The sequence below is a fragment of the Furipterus horrens genome, unplaced genomic scaffold (genome assembly GCF_987537825.1).
Source record: "Furipterus horrens unplaced genomic scaffold, mFurHor1.1.pri manual_scaffold_1, whole genome shotgun sequence".
In the NCBI taxonomy this organism is placed as follows: Eukaryota; Metazoa; Chordata; class Mammalia; order Chiroptera; family Furipteridae; genus Furipterus; species Furipterus horrens.
The window spans coordinates 151629307-151651468 of NW_028327171.1; positions in this window are offsets into that span (position 1 = coordinate 151629307).

Below are 22162 nucleotides of genomic sequence, written 5' to 3' on the forward strand. Positions count from 1 at the left end.
CTCCACAAAGGGAATAATACTGCTCACCCAATTAGTTGTTTTTGGAAACCAAAGGAACAATGTATATAAGATACCCATAAAGTGCCTGGCACGTGATAAATACTCAATAAAAATTAGTCATTTCAAAATAGAATAAAATGACTATTGCTTTTAAAAGAAGAGATATTTATATCTCTTAATATCAATATACTAATTCTTTATTTAAATATACATATCCCCCATTTATTTACAATAATTAGACAGCCTCACTAAACCATCCCATTTAAAGACTACCTTCTTACTTATCCCCCATTTACATCTAGGTGATTTCAAAAATTAGAGTATGATACCTAGGGTTTTCAGTTTCACTCGGGAAGAAAACTACATCATTCTTATTTGGTTACATGACGTTCACAAGAAACTTTAAAAAAATGTTAATATTATTCTACCCAAACTATACACTTAAAACTAAAGGGTGATTTCCTAAAAGATATAGAATAAAGAGTAATTTTACAGTCTCAAACATACTTTCATGAATGTGTTTGTTGCATAAAAACATATCCAACACTTTAAGAAAAATAATATAGAAAAATATAAAAAAAAATTTTTATCTGCAAAGTTTACTTCAGAGCACACATTTATATGGAGGTATAACAGTGTTTCAACATGGGGTGTACAGAAAAATATCAGAAATATCAGATAGGATGATTGTCTCTGCCTTCTCTATAAAAAGCTAATGTATAAAACAGTTTAAAGATCTAAGACACCAAGCAGTAATCTGTAACGAAGGCACGGCACTCTGAATAGCAAAGAACTGAGGAATAAGAAAGAACAATTCCTTTTACTAATCCAAGACTGGTGACAAGAAAGGAACATGGACCGATTATTCGTGTCTCACCAGAAAACTCACTAGCATTAGGACAACTAATCTACATTTTGGTTTTAGTCAATGCTTTGAATCAGGATTCCATACATTCAGGAAATATATATCCTGTGCATGTGCATGCTGTGTGCCTTGCCATTACAAGGATTCATTAATACATCGCTCCTGTACTCACTTGTAGCCAGCAGCTAGAGAAAGGCATATTTTTTAGATGTGTCATTTTCTTTTTATTGATTATGTTGATATTGGATACATATATTTCTCTTTATGTTATTCTACCTGTGAAAGATTTTGTTTTTTTAAGGGTTAAACCAAAATTAAGCAACCACATTTTCTCTAGTGTATTAATAAGCTTGTTATGTATCTCTTTGTATTTTTAGGTCTTGAAATTATATAACATGATTCAACTTAAAATTTCATGATATCTATGTGAATGAACATCTATTGTGAAATATATATATATACCTCCAAACTTGAGCACAAAATATATTTTATAAATGATCCATCTCAAAGAACAAGGCTTTTCTTTATACAAATGACAACATCAGGCAAACGTTTGCACACAGCTCTTCATCTAATACAAGCCTTGAGAATTGAAAGCAGAGTCCTCATATAAAAACTGGGGAGTCGGGAGAATACTTAAAAGATAGCCAACAGCTTCCTACCTCATTTTCATGGACAGATAATAGATTAATGACCCAGAGTGTTTCAGATTAGGCATGTCGCCTTCTTTCACTTTTTATTTATTATTCATCAAATCTTCTCTCAGTGCTTACTATGGGAAGACTATGTGCTTGAAGCAGGAAACATAGTATTAAGCAAAATAGACTCCTTCCTGGTTCTCATGGCATTTAAATTCTTGAAGACACTGGTGAATATGACAGCCTTTGGATTTATATTCAAGAATCATAGTCTTGTGATTGATAATGATGCAGACAAGTTATTAAAAATCTTGTAAATCTCGTAATTAGTAGTTGTGAAAACAGCACTGAAGGTGTATACAGATATTAAAACACATTACAGTGATATCTCTTCTAGAATGGGCTTCTTTGAGAAAGTCATACGTGAGTTGAGATCTGAAGGGTGACTAGCAATTGTTAATTGGAGTCAGGAGCAGTCAGCCTTGAAGAAGAAAAAACAGCTTTTCTAAAGGCACAGGGCAGAGAGAAAACCTATTTGCTTGAAATTATAATCAGAGAGTGTTGAGAAGACAAAAACTTGATCTCATAGCTCCTTGCAGGAGTTAACTTTATTAAGAAAGCACTAAAAAGTTTTAAGGAAGGGAATTAAATTATATATTTTAATTTTTAAAAAATAAGAGATCACTGTGTTCAGAGTATGGCAAATAAGTTGGGCTGTTGGAAGTATAACAGGAAAAAAAAAAAAAAACTGAGTAAGACACCAATGTAATAAACAGGTGAGAGATGCTGGTGTCTTACAAACCACACAGTGGTAATGGAGAAAAAAGAATAAATTTAAAGATATTTAGAAAGAAGGAATAGCTGGAACTTTTTGATTGATATACTATGGCAAGAACTGAAGACTGAAATAATGTGTGTCTTTTCCGTATTCAATAAGTTAACCAATGCTCAACTTTCTCTAATGTTTTAGCTCTCACCTGCTTAACAATTTGCAGTGTCTGAGAACTAGCTGAAATAGTTTCAATAAATAGGGAGTATGTTAGCCTTCTTCAAGTCATAAATTTGAGTCACTAGTGAATTCAGTCTTCTTAACATTAACTCAAATTTATGTTTTCTGGCTAAGAAACCATCTCATGTTATATAATTTTAGTCTTTTGCCTTTTCTGTCCACATAAATAGAGCATGACTTTCTTCATGCACTAATCTAACAAAAAATAGGATTTACCACTTCTGGAGTGTTTTCTCCTGTATGGAAGTGGAGAACAATAGATAGCATGCTGGGTTGTTAGTTAATCTTTCACACAAGCTCAATGGTTCATTTCTGCCCATAAGCCTCATAGCAGTAAACACAGTTCAGAATTGTATCACTGCATGTGATGGATACAGAGAGTCATTAAAGAATAATTGTTTTTACCATGACCTACAAAGAGATACTTATCTGATTTCTACCTACCTCAGTGAGCTCCTGCTGATCATGTACATGTCAAATTTGTGCCAACTTTAAGACCCCTGCATGCCACTCATTCTGATGAAAGTGCTTTTGCCAGATCTTCTATTGCTCCCCTCCCTTGCTTCATTCAAGTTTCTATTTAATATCCCTTCTTCGTGTCTCTGATTGTTATATCTTTACTGGCTGCTACTACTCAATATCGCCTTACTTTGCTTATTTTTTATTCATAGCATTAATCAATACCTGATATCATTGTGTATTTCAAAAATTTACCTTGCTTACTGTGACATGGTGAATAAAGTTACCTTCCCAATCCCCCGAGACATCCATGCCCTAATCTCCAGAACCTATTACCTTATATCATGGGAAGAACTCCCCAAATATGATTAAATTAAGGATTTTGTGGTGATGGGAGTTCCCTGGACCATCCAGGTGGTTCCAAAATAATCAGGAGGGTCCCTGAAAGGGAGGCGGGAGGATTTGAGGAGGTCCCAATCTGATAACGGAAGGAAGAGGTTGGAATAATTCAAAGACTTCTTACTGAGGGATGCAAGTGAACTCTGAAAGCTGAAAAAGGTAAGGAAATAAGTTCTCTTCTGAAGCTTCCAGAAAGAACATAGTTCTCTCTTGATTTTAGATTTCCAACCTCCAAAACTACAAGATAATAAATTTGTGTTGTTTTAAGCAACTAAGTATTTGGTAACTTGTTATAGAAGCTATAAGAAACTAATAGTTTCTTTCTACCTCCACCAGATTATAAATTTGAGGAAATTAGGAACATAATCTTGTTTATCACTATGGGTTTATGTAAAGAACACTGTGTATTCAAGGTTGATAATCAATAACCATTTCTAGAATAAATAAATAATATTAAAAATTAAAATTCATAAATACCAACAGTCTAACAGACATGGAAATGCCTACATATACATGTTTACCACAAACACACTCATATTTATGAAAAATATTATACCACTCTTGGTTACTTAAATATATGTTTATACATATCTTTCCAAAAGAGTTACTAAACTTTCTTTAAGTTCTTCCAAATGCACCAAGAAAAGAGGCAACATAAGAAAAATTTAAGTATAATAACCATGCTCTAGTACATTGGATGAACCAAGTTAATCAAGTTGATGAACCCTCTATATACACATTTGTTGTCCATCTGCATTTAGGTTGCTATGCAGTTCAAGTGAAGGTAATATGGCCACTAATACAGTTTAGAGTGCATTATTCTTTCTTGAATCGAAGAGAGAGAGAGAGAGAAAGACAGAAAACCATTTGCAACTGAGCTAACTTTGCAGCACTAGGTTGTTCAGCAATAGTAAGATTTGACTATTGTATTAGGTGAATGTACTGAATACACAATTCAATGCTGAGTAGGAAAACATATTATCTCAATATTACTGAATTTAAAGGATGACTTTTTTTTCAGTCCATTAGGTGAACAGGATTGCCACTGGAGCCAGGCAGGAGTTCAACAAACTATTGCAGACTGCCCTGGCAGCCACCTACAATAATATCCTGGCAACCCTGGATGTTTCACTCAAGTCAAAAGTCTTATAACAGTTGTAATTTGGACTCAAGTGAGATTGTGATACACCATTTGTTTGGAATTAAAAAGGCGATTATCGAGTGTAATTCAGATGCCAATATCACTAAGTGGTTTTATCTTGCTAGTTACACACTGCAGCTTCGTTTGCGCACTTGTTACATAAAGGTGATAATCTTTATTTTTTTTACTTTGCCAAATAACTTCCTTACCTACAGTGATGATGTGATTCCCTAGTTCTTCAATGTACTCAACTATTAAAATAGAATAGCAAATGCTGGAAATTAACATAGATGCAAATCAGCAGTGTTCATTTTTAGAATAGCTAGGATTCCAAATAGAGATGCTGGGGAGCTGCAATCTGCCATTTTTATGTTTGAAAGAAAGGCCTATTCATTCAATGAATAGAAATAAGAAATCACAGAGCAATCATTTTCTTTAAATTTTCTTGTCAATATAAAACTGTTATGGGTGCTTTATTTTATGGAAAAACACTCAAGAAAAATTACAATTTCTTTGTATGTTTAGTTATACCATTTAAAGCTAAGCTGATGCAGATAGAACTCAGAACACTTATTTTAAACATCTAAAATATATCAGACTAAAATTTCTGTAGATAATATTGTCAAATAACTAAGTTGTAGTATAGTTAAGAAGCATTTTGGGAAATATAACAATTGGATCTGGGGCCTGATTTAACATTTGGTTTGATTTATGATATATCCAACTTTAACTTCCCTTCCCTCCAGAAATCCCAGCCCCCTTAGTTCATGTCCATGGGTCGTGCATATAAGTCTTTGGCTTCACCCTTTCCTATATTATTCTTAACTTCCCTCTGTCTATTTTGTACCAACCAATTATGCTTCTTAATCCCTGCTCCATATCCCCATTTCTTCCCCTCCCCACTTCCAGCTTATAACCCTCCAAATGATCCCCATACCTATGATTCTGTTCCTATTCTGGTTTGCTTAGTTGGGTTTTGTTTTTATTTTTTACATACAATTGTTGATAGTTGTGAGTTTGTTCTCATTTTAATGTTCATAGTTTTTATCTTCTTTTTCTTAAGTAAGTTCCTTTGACATTTCATATAATAATGGCTTGGTGATGATGAACTCCTTTAGCTTCACCTTGTCTGGAAAGCACTGCATCTGCCCTTCCATTCCAAATGATAGCTTTGCTGGAGAGAGTAATCTTGGTTGTAGGTTGCTTTTCATCACATTGAATACTGCTTGCCAGTCCCTTCCTGCCTGTAAAGTGTCCTCTGAGAAATGAGCTGATAGTCCTATAGGCACTCCCCGGTAGGCAACTCTCCACCTCTCTCTTGCTTCCCCCAGGACTCTGTCTTTATCTTTCACCTTTGGCATCTCAGTCATGATGCATCCTGGTGTGGTCCCCTCTGGGTCCAGCTCTCCCAGGACACTCTGTGCTTCTCGGACCTGTATGTCCATCTCCTTTGCAAAACTTGGGAAGTTTTTCTCGTTCTTTTCAATTCTTCCTTCCTCATTCTGCACTGGTTGACTGTTGTTCCAAATCATTGATTTGAACCCTGGTTTCCTTCCCTTCACCATTGGTTTTGTGTGGATTTTTCTTCGTTACAGTTAGCATAGCCTTCACTTCTTCTCTTATGTGTTAGCCATACTCAGGCATATTTGTCAAGCCTGTGAGCATCAATGTCACCAGTGTTTTGAATTCTGCATATGTTAGGTTGGCTATCTCCTGGTCACTTAGTTCTCGCACTGGAACCTTGATCCATTTCCCCTTTTGGGAAATACTTCTCTGTCTACTCATTCTGACAGGCTCCTGTGTCTGTTTGCCTCTGAGTCCCAGGTAGAGCTGTTGCTCCTGTTACATTGTAAGGCGGTGGAGCCTTAGGGATTCATCAGTACAAAGCATCCTGTTTCATCACGTTGTGGTGCTGTATGTGGGGGAGGGGTCCGAGAGGGAACAATGCCGCCTGCCCAGTACCCGCCCTTTTCCAGGCACCTCTACCACTTCCACACAGGACTGGCACCCCTCTAGCTGCTACCCTGGCCATCGTTCCCAGAGTGGGTGGGTCTGTGGATATTCTAGGACTGTGGGGGCCCTTTAAACAAGTGGACACTGCTGAGACATGCAGTTTCTGCCTCCACCCCAATCCCTACTGCTCTGCACAGTCAGAAGGAATGAGGCTTGATTTTCCCTGGTGCTGGGACCGTGGGCTGTGAGGTCCGGTGAGGAGCTGGGAATGCTCCCCAGGTGTCTCTCCTGACTTTTTAAAATGTGTGACTGCACTTTCTGCTGGCCTGCCACTGCCACCACCGCTGCTGCTGTCACCACACCACATCCTCTCCACCACAGCACCTCCTCTTCTATCTGTCTGGATCAGTATTTCTTCTTTATATTTTTCTTTGCTGAACTTCATTGCAGTTTGATTTTCTGGAACTTCTGGTTGTTTCTAGTTTTAAGGTAGTTGTATTCCTTCTTAGTTGTGGAGGGAGATGAAGCCTATCTGTCTATGCCTCCATCTTGGCTGGAAGTTGTACAGCTTATCTTTTTTTTTTTTTTTTTGACAACTTATCTTAATGAGACCACTCTAGGCTGGATTGAACCTGGATAAAGGGAAGTGCTGGTGCTCTCCTATTGGCTGAGAGCAAACCTTCTTGAGTGGGGAGGCGTGGGGCATGACCTTGGAGACCAGCGACAGCTTCATATTTGTCTAGACTATTCAGTTACACATGAAACAATGTGGTGAGATGTGTGCTGCTCTATATAGTGAATCGTATTCCGAAGTGCAGTCTGAGTTCTTGTCTGTATACGAGGAGTTAACAGAATTTTTTTTTTATTTACATATGTACTTGTTTTTTTTCCTTCAGATCATGTCTGCCTCTGCTATTTCTTGTCGAAAGTGCCTAAATAACTCTGATTCGTTTTGTTATATCTGTGGCAGTTTCACCATTCCAAGTCAAAGGACAAACATCAGCGTATTTGTCAGGCAAACCTATTTTGCATATTTAAAAAAAAACTTGGTGACCAAGATGTCTTGGACCTCTCAAAAGGTGTGCAAGCAGTGTGTCAAAAGTTTATGGATATGGACAAAGGGAACATGTGATAAATTGCCATTTGGTATACCTATGCTTTGGTGAGAGACCAGAGATTATTCAAGTGACTGTTATTTTTATATAGTGAAAACTTCAGGATATAACAAGAAAAATAAATGTAAAATAGAGTATCCTAGTCTACCATCAGCTATATGCCCAGTTCCTCATTCAGCTGAAATCTCAGTGCCAGTTTTCAGTGAACTGCCCTCTTTCAAAAAACATGAGTATGGTGAAGAACTAATTGACAGCAATGGTGAAGATTTTGAAATTGAAGATGACTCAGTTTGTAAGGGATTTGATCAGCATGAGACAAATGACTTGGAACAAGATTTGGGACTATGCAAAAAAGACTTCAGAACTCCTAGTATCAAAACTGCACAAGATAAACTTGCTTAAAAAAGTAGTGAAGGTATCCTACTTTTGATCAAGAGAAAGTGCATTTCTGCAGTACTTTCAAAGTGATGGTGGCTTTGTGTATTGCCATAACATACATGGCTTAATGAAGAAATTGGGAATTCCAATCTATAACACAACTGAGTGGCAATTGTTCATTGATAGCTCAAACCAGAGCTTGAAGTGTGTCCTCCTCCACAATGGCAATTTATTTGGTGCAGTCCCAAATGGCCATTCAGTTTGTTTTCATGAAGAATATGAAGACATAAAGAGAGTCATTGATCTGTTGCAATATCACAAGCACAATTGGATCATCTGTGTTGACCTTCAAATGGTCTGCTTCCTTCTTGGTCAGCAACACGGATACACCAAATATCCCTGTTTTCTGTGTATGTGGGACAGCAGAGCTTTGGGTGGAGTCAAATTGGCCTCCAAGATCTGACCTCAACCTGGTCATCCAAACATTCTACATGAGCCACTTGTTGACAGAAAGAACATTATATTCCCACCTCTGCACAGAAAACTGAGTCTCATGAAACAGTTTGTTAAAGCTTTGCCAACTGAAGGAGACTGTTTCAAGTATCTCACTTTGGCATTCCCTAGCCTGTCATTTGAAAAGATAAAATACTTTAATGTGTACATTTGGTAGCAGAACTTTACTCCTTGTACACAATTTGACTTACAGTAACAATATATAGTCTTTGTTTGAATAAAATAACTAAATAAACAGTATATTCAGATCATTTTTTCTTTCTTTTCCTTTGTATGTACATTTTGTATGATTTTTGGGACAAAGCAAGGGTATCCTGTACCTTAAAAACTTGATGTGTTAGAGAAAAACTGTGGTCATTTTTGGATTAAGAATCTAAAAGTTAGTCAAAAACAAGTATCAAATCTAACTCAAAGAAAATTGTGTTCCCCAGTGTTAGCTCACCACTAAGCCAACAGACCAGAGATGTTAGTACCACAGATGATGAAGAATACAGACCTCATAGAATTTTTCAGGAAAATTGTTAAATAGCTGCAGCAACAACAAAAACAACAATAATGAGCTATTACAACAAAAACTCGAGTGGATGAGTAAATCTGTTTCTCAAAGTCACCATATTATATTATTAAAGGTGTCCAGCTTTTAGCAAAAAGTTATCAGTCATGTAAAAAAATAAGAATATAAGACCCCAAAACTTAGTCAACTAAACCATCCCTGAGGAAATTGTACTTATTAGACAGAGACTTTAAATTTACTATTTGAAATGCAGTCAAAGAACTAAAGGAAACTATGTCTAAAGAACTAAAAAAGAAAAAAAAAGATTAATAAGTCTCACCAAATAGAAAATACCAATAAAAATAAATTAATAAAAAATAATAATAAGTGATCACTCTGTAAGTAATAAGTACAAAACTGAAATGAAAAAATAACCACAAGTGTTCAACAGCAAGTTTGATCTGGCATAAGAAAGAATTAGTAAACGTAAAGTTAGGTTAATTGAGATACTCTACTGTTATACATTATTCAGTTGTCTTGGAATCTTTTCAAAAATTAGTTGACCAGACAGAGATGATCATGACCTTGAACTAGGCAATAATTTCTTAAATATAGCACCAAAGCAAAAACAAAACAAGACAAAAAAAAGACAATTTGGTTATTTCTCAGTATATCAAACATAGAATTCCATATAATTCAGCCAAATCCTAATGGAATTCAGAAATGAGCCTACACAGAAAAAATAAATATTTTAATGTCATTAGCATTTTGTTCACAAGACAAAATGTAGAAATCACTCAAATGTCTATAAACCAACAAATACAAAAACAAACTATAGTATATCCGTGCAATGGAATATTATTTAGTCATAAAAAAACAATGAACTACCTACTAATACATGCAACAACATGCATAACATTTGTAAACTTTATGCTTATTGAAAGAAGCCAGACACAAACACAAAATGTATATTATATGATTATATTTATAAAGTGTCCAGAATATACACATTTATAAAGACACAAAGTAGATTAATAGTTGCCAGAGGATGGGGAAATGTGGAATTTGTATTGACTGCTAATAGTTACAGAATTTATTTTGGATTGATGAAAATATTCTGCATCTAATTGCACAACATTGTGAATACCCTAAAAAACACTAAACTTTATACTTTGAGATTTGAATTTTATAATATGAATTTATCTAAATTTAAAATAAAAGAAACTGAAAAATTGCTGACTGAGGTTAGACCATAAAATAATTTATTTAGTATTTTACAATACTAAAATTGAATAAGAAGGGAAAATAGAATTTAAGCTCAAAAAGGTTAAGCTCTATTAACACAAAGAAAATAAGCCAATGCAAAATCTGAACAAGACTTTATTTGCCCTTAGAGATACCACATGACATATAAGAAACAGAATATTTTGGAATTAGATACAATTTATTTGAAATTCTGTTTTGACACATGGACAAGTCAACTAACACTAATGTTCTCAATGTTATCACCTATAAAATTGAAATTCATATTACAATTCTAGAATTATTTTTAGATATGGATAGAATATATTTAATGAACTTAACATAATGTTCAATATAGAGGAGGTTAAAAATTTGTTGCTTTTATTATAATATTATTATTATTACTACTAACGTTTTAGTGTTATTATCACAATTTTTAAATAAATCTGCTTGCCCTGACTGGTGTCGCTTGGTGGAATGAGCACTAGCCTGTGAACAGAAGCTGTCGCTGGTTCGATTCCCAGTCAGGGCACATGCCTGAGTTGCTGGCCAGGTCTCCAGCTGGGGGCATGCAAGAGGCAACCCCACATTGATGTTTCTCTCCCTCCCTTCTCTCTTTCTAAAAATAAATAAATAACATGTTTTTTTAAATAAATATGCTTGACATAGTAAAACTTTCCTTGGTGAATTAGAAATCATGTTACTTGATTTTAATCATTTATGTTTGATTAGTTTTATAAGAATATTTGATACTTACAAAGGGAATATGCCATGTTTTCAATTTTATTCTCACAAAATAAAAGAAAATGAAATGAGAAGTAATACAAATTTATCTTATTCATGTTTTAACAGAGATATTTCATACTAATAAGTGAAATGGTTTGAGACACTAGATTTTCTTTTGAAATATCCCATTCAAATCTAATAACACATGTTTCTTTTCCATCTATGAGTTTGCAGACATGCAAAATCATGATAGGTATTAGGTTCTACACATTAGAAGTAGGCATTTGATACTTTAAAATGCTTATCGAAGTGGCAATATCTACATTGTAGTTTCAATTTTTTATGACTAAAGATATATTTTTCTCAAATATCAATAATATTTTCATCAAAATAGATTTGTCAAAAAACAAGGAATTTAAAGATGGCAATAGTGACTTCCTTCTGATTAAATAGCTTTATTTGTACTGAGAGTACATGGAAGGTGATTTAAGGTATCGCTCAGTGTATAGAATAATGATGAAGCAAAGGACAAATGATATTGATCTTCTCACAAATCTGGGCCTCTTTAATTGCGATTGATTTTTTTTTTTTACTCATTTATTCATGAATAGTCAATAGATGTTTATTGAGTGGCTCTGCTGGGTCTAGCACTCTGCTGGGTAATAGAGGAAAAATAAGAAAATAAATATGACTTTTGCCCTCAAAGGGTTTCCTGTTGTGACAAAAACATTCCTCCTGGAACAAGAATCCTTCCCTCAGGGTGCTTTGGCTACTGTTTTTTGCTGCCAGAGCAGGATAATATTTGGAGGTAAAAACTTTTTAAAGCTTTTTTTTTTTTTTTTTTTTTTGAAGAGAGATGGGAGAAAAAAAGAGAAACGTAGAAGAGGGAGTGGTGATATGAAAAGGGGGCAATTTCAATGTGATATTTTAAGACTGAATGAGTCCAAGAGACAGATTTAGCAATTGCCTTGGGAAAAATGGAAATCGTTTGAAAAGAAATTAGGAATTTTAGGACATCTTAGTGTCTATGTGTGTGTGTTGTTTGTGTGTGTGTGCACACATACACACATATATTCTTCTGAAAGTTTTTAAAATTTTTATTAACTGTCAAGACTAGTCTATAGGTAAATACAGCCAGTTTAAAGTCACTCAGGTGTGACTCAGGTACCCCATGTGGATGAAGGACTAGAATCACAGTCACACAAGTAGAGATAAAAGCAGAAGCGGAAATGCTGTGATGAAGAAACTTATGTGACATTGTGAGAGTCACAAAATGAAAGTCCTAAGCTAGTTTGAATGATGAGAAAAGTATCTCCTAAAAGTTTTCTTTAAACTGTAATGAGTTTGAGTGTAAATTAAGCAATGCCTTTAAGAATTCTAGGTATAATAAATAACTATATAAACTTTTTAAATGTTTATGGATAGAAATATTAACCTATTAATCACCAGAAGCTAGGAGAAAGGAATGGAACAGATTCTCCCTTAAAACCTTCAAAATAAACCAATCCTGCCAACATCTAGATTTCAGAATTCTGGCATCTTGAACCATGAGACAATAAGTTTCTGTTATTTCATGCCAAAAAACAAAAAATTCTTTTTTGCTTTAATTTGTTTTCTGCCACTATAAAAGCTTAATCTCTACAGAGCATAGTTATACAATTACTATATAATTAATATTATAAGGCAAGGTCTCTCAGCTATACCACTTTACTGTTTTTTATCTTAATCTTGCTTTATATATGCAACTTATTTTCCATAAAGTAGTTGTGTGTTTTAAATCTAGAAAATGTAAAACGGTATATCTCTCATAACAAGTTAAAGTTAAAATGCAAAAAAAGTCTTCTTTCTTCACATTATGTATATATTATTTCTAATTCTGTAACTATTCTGTTTTTTTATATTACATGTCAAATGTAAACTAAATTAGATTTTTTGTATTTTTATTTTTGAAAATCATACCCCCCCCCCACAGGTTGCTCTATGGTTCATTAAACTGCTTTATTTTCTTCAGGATATCAATAATAGACAAATCTATTTAGCATTAGGTTTGTCCCCTGCCACCTCACACTGGAATGTAATCTTCACTGAAGCAGAGTCTCTGAAGTTTTTTTGACTATGGTGTTCTATCACTGAAAGTAGCCCTGGCTAAAGAACATCTGTTAAAAAGTGAATGAATGAATGAATGAATGAATGGTATGTTGACAAATATGAATACTGCAGAAAAGTGCTAGATGATATTATCACCCTGGCTATAATGAGATGTAACAGTTTCATATGTATATGCAAGCAGGAGATCTTTTAGTACTTATGCAAATATATAAATATATAATTTTACTTAAAATCTTATGTTTGCATTTAAATAACTGCTCACTTCTTTAAAGTATTATTTGAAAACTTTTCAAAGGACAGAAGCAAAATGAATAAAAGTTGTAAAATGGACATTAGAGAATATAAGCACTGATCTTATGATTATAAGAAAAAAAGACAGAAAATGTCTCTTTCCAATTGAAGGTAGAAAATAAAAGTGGTTGTTAAATAAAGTGACTAGTCAATTCACTTGTCCATTCCAGTCTATTACTTAAGAGTTTCAGAGAACACTTTAATGTTTAACCTGACATCAGAGTAAAGCCATTACACTAAGATATTGATACAAGACTAAAATGGATAATTTCAACTTGTGTTAGAAAATGACTTTTATTGCATTGGCATGTTCCATTTATGGTTTAAAAATGGCATGAACTCAAATTTAAAGCAAATTCCATAAAAACAATTATGAAAGAATATTATTAGAAGTAAATTATAGAATTCCATGTATCTCTTAAACAGCAATTATTACACATAGTTGGATAACAAACATAAATTATTTTAATTGAAAACTTTTGTATACATTCTTTTGCATTTGTCTGTATAACTTCGAGACCAAGAAACACAACATAAACATCTGAGCACTTCTTGCCTTAGCAAAAAATGAGTGCAAAATAAACTAAATTCAGAGGGTTTTTGGATTCTTTATGTTTATCTTTCTGGAATTATCTCACATATTTATTTTCTCATTGTTTTGCCTTTTAAGAATTTTCTAGAAAATAAATTAAGATCAATATGTGTCTTAGAAAATGAAAACTAAATAGAATTTATTTTTTTACATATTACAGAAATACTTATACATTCATTATATTTTACAAAAACTCCCAAATTTCAAACAAAAATAATTCATCAAAACGATTCACACTTTATAATTTAACTCAAATAGAACTTGTCATATTTGCCAAAATGGCATACCATTTTACTATGTTTAATAAGTAATCAATTTAACTCTCTAAATCATATAACCTTTAAAAAAAATGACCCAATTTTTATTATACTAAGCTATATAATAGTGGTTTATAAAAAATAGTTTCTGTAACACTGAATGCTAAGTTATAACCTTTACTTTGCCTTAGCATCTTAATGTTGACAAGGTCTTAATAAAGGCCAAAGTTTATAGGAAAATGTTATCAAATACATAAACTGTTATATTTAGTAATATTTCAAAATATGCTTGAAATATATAGATCTTGGAATTCCATCGCTATTTTCAGGCTACTCTGTTGCAACTTAATATGTGAATATACAAATATTTTAGGCATATACATAATTTCTCTACAATTACATGTCTTACCCTTCTTTTATATGTTATTCTTTTTTTTTACATTCTCTCCAGTGAAAAATCAAATTTATAAAATAATGCTATCTAAGCTAATTTATTCATGAATATGGATATCTGTGCTCTAACACATTTGATAGGTACAGGATAAATACATATATGATTATCTATCTTTGTACAATATAACTAGCAGTCACATATTCTGCCTTAAAATGAGGTTAACATTATATATTATGCATTTTTTAAAGTAGTGAAGCTTCCTTCTAACGTTCATTTACTCTCTTAAATCAGGACAAGGATTAACAGTCATGAAGCAAAAGGAAAGAAAAATTAAGTGCATCCAAACATACTAATGTATTTTTACCCTCACTGTCAACTCCTTTAGGCTACAATATTTCCACAAATAAAATATTCCAGCCACTGTTTCAATAAGATTGTTTAAGTCTGAATATCATGTTAGCCATATACTGTTCTACAACTCACAGCTTTGTAAAAGTGCTTTTTAGTCATCCAGTGGAAACATTAAAAATAACATCTAAGGAGGGATCTCATCAGGGGTATTTATGGCTCCCAGGCTCCACTTGGCAATGACTGGAGACATTTTGGGCTCCGCATGGGTGTGCTACAGGTATCTACTGGGTAGAGGCAAGGGATGTGGATAAACATCTCATATAGGATACTTCCTACAAAAAAATAATTTTCTGGCTCAAAATGTCAATAATGTCAAGATTGAGAAACCCTGATCTAAATGCCTTGATATATTTAACAGTGTGCCATTTTAAATGGACTAAGTGGCCATTAGATCAAGACATTTATACCATCTTCAAAATTACAAACTTAGAGAAAAGATGTCTGCATTTTTATACTTTGCAAAACTCATACTCAGATACAGAAAAATTTCCAATGTCAGGAAATTGGTATATTAAAGTGGTCATTTCTGGTAAAATACCTATATTTCTGAAATAGATAATAAGACATAGCAGAAATGATAACTGAAAAGAACAGTCTTCTTATGCTCTCTGAGAAAATAAATGGAATAACTGAAGATAACTAAATTTTCTTAATCCCATCAGTGTGGAATTAAGCCAAAATAGTATGTCAAAAACCTGGAGTGTCTGAGGCATACAGTACAGGTTGAATCAAACTGAAAGAAAATATAAGATATTGACAAAAACTGCCTTTCCAGAGACTCCCCCTACCTCCATAAAAGTTATTGGCAATATGTTGTAGACAATATCTGAGACACCACAACGTTTTCTACTGTAACTTTAGATGAAGAGCTAGAGAAGGAAAGTGTGACAAGTTCAGTATCCTAGCTTATCCATCATACATTCTGACCCTCTTCCGATAAAACTTTCTGTACAGCAGAGCTTAAAAAGCAAAGAAATGTATTCCCTGAGTTTACAGCAACAAGAGTTCTTTGTGTGATTTATATTTCTATCATCAGATGTATTTACATGGGATTTGAATTGACAACAATTTAAATAAGGAAGAGAGAAGAAAGATCAGAGAGAAGAAGATAAATGTGTAATGACAAGCAAGTGCGTAGCGACTTTGGAACTAACAGCTGTGGTTGTTACTTATTTTTTTGGTGAAAATTATTATTTTTTATTTTGTATTTCATTTTTTTCAGTTACAGTTTACATTCAATATTTTTTGTATTAGTTTTAGGTGTACAGCATAGTGGTTAGACAATTATATACTTTACAAAGTGTCCCCCCCCTGATATTTCTGGTACCCACCTGGCACCATACATCATTATTACAATATTATTGACTATATATCTTATGCTGTACTTTACCTCCCCATGACTATTTTTCAACTTCCGATCTGTACTTCTCAATCCCTTCACCTTTTGCACCCTGTCCCCGATGTCCCTCTCCTCTGGCAGTTACTTCTTGGTTTTTTAGATTGCAGACCACAAGTAAAGTGATGGGCACCTGCAGCTGCCAATCGGTGCATTAGCTCTCTTAATCTCAATCTCTGGTGTTGGCCAAGGGAAGTGTATGGAGATTCATGTACTGTTTGTTATCATGGTGTCATTTGAAATAGACAAAATATAGAAACAACCTAAATGTTCCTTAAGAGTGAAAAGTGGGTGACTTACATAAATAAATGTATGTTTAATAGATAAATGTATTTAAATGTATTTACTAAAATAATATAGATCTGTGTTCATTGTTAGGGAAAGATGTGATGATACAAATATTCAGGCAATCATTCCCTTAACAAATATTTTGAACACCCAATTACTAATGATTATATATATGTATATACACATAAACATATGTACCCATTTCCCTATATGGGTGTCAATTTTATATTTATGGTACTGATCGAATTAATACAGGATGCCTTCTTAAATTACAATGGAAATGGAAATAAAAAGAATCTGCTAAATATAATAAGTATGTTATAAAAATACTTTTACGCATTTATTACAAATGGCTATAATTCATTGAACATTTATGATGTGCAAAACATGATGCATAGTATTTTATATAAATTCCCTTATGTAATCCTCACCACAATTCAAAACAGTAGATCCAAAACCTAGCACTCCTTATGCAATATGAAACTATCACACAGAGAAACTAAGTAACTTACCCCAGTTTATATGGCCAGGATATGATAGAACATAGATTTGAAAGGTGTTTTATGAACCCTCAGAGTCAAATTTAAAAATACTCTATATTTTTATTTGTCTATTATTTAAGTGGGTACTTTGAAATCATTTTCCAGAAGAAGACTGTTCTTTCAACCTACAAAAATATAAGGACACTAATAAGTACCTTACAGCATTGTCAATGCTGATTATCTTAACATGATTTCAATTTCAGGCTATGTGATAGTGTAGGGTAAGCTCTATTGTTGGCTTTTCTTTTTGCAGTACAAGTGCCTGACTTAACCTCTGATTACCCAGACATTCACTTAAAAAAAAAGTATTCACTTCAATGATGACTGCCTTGAATAAGCACATTGCCAGTCACAGAACTTTGACAAAAACGCAGGCTTCTCAACATTCTTTTGTTTTACAGACATTGGTTGCTTTGATTACTGACCATTTTGGCTGTTTGTTTTTTTCTCCTCATGCTCTTTAAATTTTAGCTCTTATGTTTTAAATTCACCAATAAAGCATGAGACCTCAAAGCTCCAATGAAAGCACAACCCAGGCCTGTATATTCGTATTCTCTCTCTTTCTTTCTCTCTCTCTCTCTCTCTCTCTTCCTCCCTCCTTCCCTCTGTCTCTGTCTCTGTCTCTTTATGTCTCTCTATACAGCCTCCCTGTATGGCCCTGTGTGCCATGTAATTTCTAGGACTTGTAGATAACAAATCTTTTCTGGTCAAGTTTTCTGATGATTATTGTTGAGCCCGTCTTGTGATCATAACAAGAAACAGAAAGGCCAGTACAGCCACATTAGTTATCGATAAGGTGGCATGAAATAGTCTATGTGAACTTTGAAGTTTGTCTTCTTACAGCATGGTGAAGAGGCATGAGTGTACTGTGTACAGTCTCACATTCATTGAGTTAACTGCATGGATTTAGCAGATATAATTCATGATAGCCCCATGGCAGGCAGTAAAATTCTACTGCTTGCCATTCATAAACATATCTGTTTTGTTTATCACCACTTCCTTCTGTCATTAAAAAAAATATATATATATATATCCTTGTTTTGGAAACTCTATTTCACTACTTTGGTAGTAAAAATGTAAAAACAAATAAAGGAGCATATTGTAACTGCACAGGAACCTCATTTCTTTAATATGACTTTTTCCTTAATTCAAGGTAGTTTTGTCCCATCTATTATAAAGCACTGACTCACTTAACTCCTTTTTACCTCATCCTTCCACCTTTGCACATACTGCATGTCCACTCCTTTATCATTAAGCCCTTAGAACATTTAAGTTCTTTTCAGAGTCAAACTGTTTTAAGAATAAGACCTCAGTTCTGTTGATCACGTCAACAGAGTTTTGGTCAAACTAAAGATAACACCTAGACCTCACTTATGTTTCAGCACTAGACTCATGAAAGTGGAAGGACCAGAGCCTCAGAAAACCAGATGGAAAGACACATGGCTGACATCTAGGTCTGACATAATGATCAACTAATTCCCTACACTGGCTCCAGCCAATCAGGAGAGCCCATGATCCCAACTCCCCAGCTACCATGACTGATGATCTTTCCCCCATGTAATATTTCCCCTAGAGACTATTGAGGAGCCAGGACATAAAGCATTACGATTTTACCTGTGTTTCTGGGCTTGGTGCCAGTTCCCTAGATAAACTCTTTCTTTGCTGCAAACTCCTTCCCGTTTATGTCTTATTGGACTTTGATGTCCAATGGCAAATGAACTTTACTTTGGCAACAATATCATAATAACCTCAGAAGGCTATTATATAATTTTCCAGCAATATCTTGCTGTCTTTGAAAATAATCCTTATTAAGAATAATAGGTAGTTTATGTGAACTAAGGGGAAAATGAACATACATTCTGAATTTCTGCTGTAAAGATTTATGTTTTTCTCTGCAACTTCTAATTAGGTCTCTTGTTTCTAATTGTGTGTGCAGTTCATGTAAAGTAGTAACACTTCAGAGAAAGTTAATGATTGAAAGTTACCATCCTATTAGCCAGGTGATTGATGTTAGATAATTACATTGTGAAAGATAAGAGCTAACCAGCATAGCACACTTCCTTAACAATGCCAGAATGTTATTTTCCAAAATGTTATTATTCACACTTTGTTTTGTAACTAAAGCAGCATATAAGAGAAGAACAAAGGAGACAGTGAGATATGAAGAATGTTAGTGGTTAACATGAATGTGGTTATATTTTTTCACTAATTTAGTAATAATGCTAAATATATTAGTGCAGCTTGACAGTAAGTGCAACCTGATGAACTTGAAGCATGAAATAGAGAAAAACAATCGTTATGAAGTGTATAGCCAATCATATTGTGCTTATTAATACAATTAATTAAATAAGGAGTTCTCTGATTTCTAGAACAGTACAATTCAAATAATTTAAGATCCAGTATGTTAAACTATGCATTGTGCTACATACTTGGAATTCAACATTGAAAATATGAAATCTCTTGCCTCAAAGTAAAAATGTGACAGCTAATAGATGAGAAAGAATCAATGCAAAGATATAATCCTTTGTGCAAATACTTTACACGAACTATGAGAGAAGATGCTATAGGAGCTAAACTTCATGGATTGATATAATTTTGTCAAACTGAGAAAGATAAAAAGAACATTCCAGGCAGAACAAATAGCATAGAAGAAGCAGACATGGTAAAACTACATGGAGTCGTCGGCAGCCGTCCGTCTCGAGAGACGATGGTGTAGCTTCTTAAGAGTCCATCTGCACCGCCGAGAATGGCTGTGCAGTCCGACTCGGGAGTGACATGGTAGTATCTGTCTCCTCCCGTGTTGAATCGACATCTTGCGATGACGCTGAAGCTACAGAGCCTGGGCAGGGTGATATGGAGGGTCTGCTGTTGCCCATGCAGCAGACCCCCCCTCTCTTCGCAGCTGAAGGGTCCAAGGGAAAGACGGAGTCAATACAGCTTGGCTTCAGGTGCGCCGCAGGAGTTGCCGGTGTTGACTACAACGTCAAACCGCCTTAGGGACTCCGGCTCCGGATTTTCTGTCGGGGTTTACTCCCTTAGCCTTTCCCCTGAAGAGGTATGCCGCAAGGCAGCGGAGGTTTTTTGGAGTCAGAGTTTTCCTTCTCTGATGTGCCCTGACTGGAAGATCGAACCAGCGACACTTAGCTCGCAGGCCAACGCTCAATCCACTGAGCTAAACCAGCCAGGGCAAACTACATGGAGTACTCACATAGTAATTTGCAGCCAAAGCAGCTAACATGGAGAGTGAGAATTCAAACTAAAATGTGGATAGAGACACTAACAATAAAATTACCAGATCCATCTTTGAAAGATAACTCTGACAGCAGATGGGTATGGGGGTTGGTGAAGGAACAAAGACCAAGGAATCTTTTTGAGTCTATAGTCAGAGTCTCAGTGAGAGAGAATGAGAGAGCCTGAGCAAGTGCAGTGGAGGCTGAAGGTGGGGGTGCAGATAAAGGTCCGAAAAGGCATGGAAGTAAAATCAACGTCAATGGGTTTTGCTTCATGGAAGACATATCAGGAAACATAAAAACTTCAGCTTTAAAAAGTGTGTGATGCTTTGAGAACTTTTATTTGTTTCATTTTACAACATCTCTATAAGATAGTCACCACCATGCCTAACTTGTAGATCAAATATCTGAAACCCTGATATCAAATAGTTTACTCTAGTTCACAGAAAGTTTTCAAATTTATTTAAAAAAACAAAAAAGCCCAAATGGAATCACTTGTGCTAAGCAAATCAAGATTTAATACCTAAGTTAATTAGGTATTATATAGTAATATAGTCTTAACTGGTCAGCGTGGAATCCTCTGGTCAGCAGCAATGAGGTAATCCTTCATACCCCCAAAAGAAGATCAGGTAATCTGCCATATAGACCCTTCCATACCTCATAGTTATGTTACCTAAGCTTTAAGTAATATTTTTTGTTTATAACTTCTTTATTATAAGTATTTAAAAATAATTAAGAATTAACATTAAAAAGAATGTCACATATATAATTTGTCAAATATCACAAAAGAAAAAATATTAATAATATCCATTATTAATAAGTATGTGATGAAGTGAATATTATCACACATTTGATGAAAGTGTGAAATTCTCCAAGCATTTTAGAAGGGAATTTGAATTGTCTATGCAAAAGAAAATGGCATAAATTTTATTCTGTTCTGCACATGTGTCAAGATTGAGACAGAGATACAACAACACAGTTTATAATGGAAAACATGGAAACAATAAGAATCTCTTCAATAAAGTATAAGTGCTAAGCCACTCAATGTATAGATTTTGGACAGTTCTCCAAGACACATTGTTAACTGAAAAAGAGCAAATCTCTTAAAGATAGATATAGCATGATCCTTTAATGTAAGCACACATTGAGATGGACTGGGCCCTTGGGTGTACAACTTATAAATAAATGTTTATAAAAGATTATTATTCTTGCTATTTTAATAAATATATCTGCAGTATACACTTCATTGCTGTTCATAATTTCCACATATAAGATTGAAGAATTTCATATATTCAAGATTTTATTAACATGTACACAGCTATTAGAAATTACATTTACTTGAAATTAATGAGCTATTTTTTCACTTTGGCCCAAACAGTAAAGAATTTGTCACTAGAGTTACTTATTATTCAGTATTTATCAACATCTGTTACATGCATATTATGGGGGTCCAGAACAAGTCACCCCAAGATTTACTCTGTGGTATGCAGACTGTTTTGAGCTAAAGGTAACTTTAGCCACAGGTTCAAGAGAAATTTCTGCACTCCCCCAACTCCCTTAACTACCAAGAAGAATTTGAATTAGTGGCTTTGCCCTTAAGAGAGTATCAGAGATAACTTCTTCTGCTCTATCTATAGGGCAGGGCAAATTTCTGTTTATTAAAGTTCTGCTCCTCTTATTAACCCGCAATGGCCTTTAAAGCCCCCTCATCCCTAGCTCGG